Source organism: Furipterus horrens, unplaced genomic scaffold (genome assembly GCF_987537825.1).
Source record: "Furipterus horrens unplaced genomic scaffold, mFurHor1.1.pri manual_scaffold_17, whole genome shotgun sequence".
Taxonomy (NCBI): Eukaryota; Metazoa; Chordata; class Mammalia; order Chiroptera; family Furipteridae; genus Furipterus; species Furipterus horrens.
Window position 1 is genome coordinate 33,042,940 of NW_028327187.1, and position 4,097 is coordinate 33,047,036.

Here is a 4,097-nt window from a genome sequence, read left to right on the forward strand (position 1 = left end):
CAAATCTTCAAAGATTTTTGCTCCAAAAAACTATGCTTGATGCTAAAAATAAAGCTGCACAGTCTACTTCTCCTTTGACAATTCAAAAGCAAGCCTATATTTTATATTTTTTCAGGTTTATAACTCAATGACTAGTTACCAAGTATGGGAACACCTGTTCATAGACATTCTGGTTGGCCAAAACTAGGGATAGCCAAAATTGAGATTTATATGAAGATAATCTGTTACAGGAATATATTTAGGGTAATTCTAAAATTTATTTTAAATAAATAGTTAATTGTTAAAATGCTAATAGAATGTTTATCCATCTTAAAATCTTAGGTATAACTAACCTAAAACTGAAATTAACTGAAACAAAATTGATGTAATAAGTTAATATCACCTTATTTTACAAAGTCAACTCTAAAGAGACTTCTGGGGGAAGAAGTTATGACTATTAAATTACATTTATTGAAATTATCATAAATAAATGTGATTATTTGTTCACTGCATTATATACCCATTGTTATTCCCTTACTCATTTTAGAAGAAATTAAGCACTCTATACAGCACATGTATATATGCATACATATGCATATTTTTTTACTTTTTAATTTTTATTTATTTTTTATTTTTTTAAGTATATTTTATTGATTATATTGTTACAATAGTTCCATTTTTTCCCCTTTGCTCCCCTCTGCCCAGCACCCCCCCTCCCCCAACAATCCTCCACCCTAGTCCATGCCCATGGGTCGTACATACAAGCTGTCCCGCCTCACCCTTTCATATATTCTTCTTCTTTTTTCTAATTAATTAATTAATTAATTAATTAATTATTTTAACAATAAAAAATAACAATCCTTCCCTCTCAGACTTAAGACCCTTTATAATCTTATAAAGGACAATGGGCGAAGGTCTCGAGCTCCTCTAGCTGCTTTGGGCTGGACATGGTCGTCGTCCTACCTACGCTTGGGTCCAGAAATCCCTAATAAGAGTAGGGGTGTGGAGGGGAGTGTGGCCTTCCCACATGGGGAAGGATCGTGCAGACTCCAGGTCAGCTGGCTGTCCCCGGACAATGGCGTGCTTGGTTTAACAGGCTGGCATCCTTGTTATATTCTGGAGGCAACAGATTTGGCAACAGGGTTAAAGGACATCATTCAATCCATAACCACTAGATGACAACAGACAGGTATTAATTTTTTAATGTCCCACATTAGGGAAAAGAAGGGCTTCTTTGTAAGAAGGTGTGCCAGGTACATCTCACCTGTCCAAAACCCTTTTGCCCATTATACTTAGTTTTGACTGAGGGAAATATTTTAGGTTTCCCCCTGCATATATTTTAACATACATATAAATAAAGATGTACATGCTCTTTATTCTTGATCTTGCTGAGAAACATCTAATATAGTTGTAGTAGATATTATATGTTTACTTAAAATTAATAAATGGAGATCTATCCCATTATTTGACAAGAAATTAAGACTATTTAGGATTTTAGTTAGTTGAAGACATGAGTGAGTATATATGCTTCCAATTATTCCTTCCAACAAAAGATTTTTAGCTATTCATCAGTAAATTTGGTCACAAAGCCCTACCAATATCAGGGAAAAACACAAAGTGTTCTTTGCACTGAAGAAAAGCTAAAAACATTGGCAGGAAAAAAAAAAAAAAAACAACCTGCATATCACATAGAATTTGGAATGTTTCCTTATGACATCAGTTTCTCTATTGATTCTTTTATGGGAATGGAGTAGCAAGCACTGTGTTGCTTTATGGATAAGAACATTGGAATAGCCAAAGGAAATGTGGGCTCAGGAGAATATGAAGTGGTCTGTTTAATAACTCCACTTCATATCGAGGAACCTCTTGATCATTCATCGGAATGGGATACTTGGATTGGATGCTACTGTTGGGGATCTTAGGATCTTGGAACATTTACCCATTGTGTGGCCCTGGCTGGTGTTGCTCTGTTGGTTGGAGCATTGTCCCCTAGATTAAAAGGGTATGGATTTGATTCCCAGTCAGGGCGCATACCCAGGTTATGGGTTTGATCCCCAGTCAGGGTATGAAGAGGAGGCAACCAATCGATGTTTCTCTCTCACATCAATGTCTCCTTCTCTCTCTCTCTCTCTCTCTCTCTCTCTCTCTCTCTCTCTCTCTCTCTCTCTCTCAAAAGCAATGAAAAAATGTCCTCGGGTGAGGATAAAATCTGTATTCATATGCTTGTCGGTCATTTATAAATCTCCTTTGGAAAAATATCTGTCTGGATCCTTTGTGCATTTTATAATTAGGTTGTTTGCTTTTTTTGTGGTTGAGTTGTAAGTTTTTTGTATATTCTGGATACAAGTTCCTTATCAGATAAATCATGAGCAAATATTTCCTCCCATTAAAAGGCTGTCTTCACTTTCTTGATTATGTCCTTTGAAGCACACAAGCTTTCAATTTTGATGACATACATTATCTATTGTTTTTTCTTTTATTGATTGTAGTTTTAGCACCATAACTAAAAATCTGTGAGCTAATCAAGGGTCACAAATATTTACACATTTTCTTCTATGAATTTTACAGCTTTAACTCTTGCATCTAGGCCCATTTTGAGTTAGCTTGTGGTATATGTGAGGTAGGAGTCAAAATTCATTCTTATGCATGTGAATATCCAGTTGTCCCAGAACAATTTGTAGAAAAGATTATTCTTACACCATTGGGAGATCTTGGCCCCTTGTCAAAAATCAGATCATAGAGGCACAGGTTTACTTATGGACTCTCAATTCTGCTCCATTTATCTATAGGTCTATCCTTATGCCAGTAAGGATAATCATTGTCTTGATTACTGTAGGTTGGTAGTAAGTTTTGAAATTGAGTAGTGTGAATCTTCCAACTAAGCTTTCTTTGGTCTTTCATTGGGCTTTTAAGTCTATGGCTTGATGCTTTTCATCAGTTTTGGAAATTTCTCTGCTATTCTCTCTTTAAAAATTGTTTCTGCTTCATTTTATTTTTGTTCTCAACATGAAACACAATTACTATATGTATTAGAATTTCTCCTGTATCCCTTCAGCCCCTTATACTCTTTTTGTGTGTTTTTAAAATTTTGTCTCTTCGCTGTTCAGTCTAGATATTTACTCTTAACATATTCCATTTCCCTAAGTAACTCCTCAACTGAGTCTAATCTCTTAAGCTCATCCATCGAGTTCTTAATTTCATTCATTGTATTTTTCAGTTTAAAAATTTTTCTCTTTTATAGCTTTCAGTTTTTGTTTATGGTTTCTGTTTATATTCTTTGATCTTAATAGACAGTTATTGTTTTTCATTATGTTAATTTGTTTGGCTTTGGTCACCTTGTCTCATCTTCATGTGCCTGGTTTATTTTCCATTGAGAACTGGCTATTGTATATTAACATCAAAGAATATGTATTGAGGTTTGGGATTATGCTACCTTCCTCCATAGAGAATTTGCATGTACTTCTGAGAAAATACTACAGATTAATGTAATCCAATTATGGAGTTTGAGATTACCATATTTGAAGCATAACTTTAGTCCCTGAGAGTGTTAGTCTTTCTGGTTCACCTTTAAAAATATTTTATTTGTTTATTTTTAGAGAAATGGGGAAGGATGGAGAAAGAAAGAGAAAGAAGCATTGATGTGAGACAGAAATGTCTATTGGTTGCCTCTCGCACACACCATGGCTAGGGACTGAACCCACAACCCAGGACCAAACACACAACCTAGGCATGTGCCTTAACCAGAAATTGAACTGGCGACCTTGCTTTGTACAATTATGCCCATCCAACTGAGTCACACCAGTCAGGGCTCACCTTTATAAAAAAATAAAAAGAAAAAGAATTTATTGGGAAATCTAGGACTGTATCTGCCTTCATATATAGCTGGAACCAGGAATCAAGTGAATGCATTGGGGCTTTCTCTGCTTATTTCTATTGGGCCGGCCAAAAAGTCCATTTAGTTTTTTCCATAAAATAAAAGACACATTTTTTTCATTTTCACCAATAAGTTTACTGATTTGGATATTATGGATATGTTGCCTATTTACTGCTATTGGCTTCTAGTGGGTAGAGGCCAGTAGTCCTGTTAAATATCTTCCAATGCATAAGACAGCCCCACA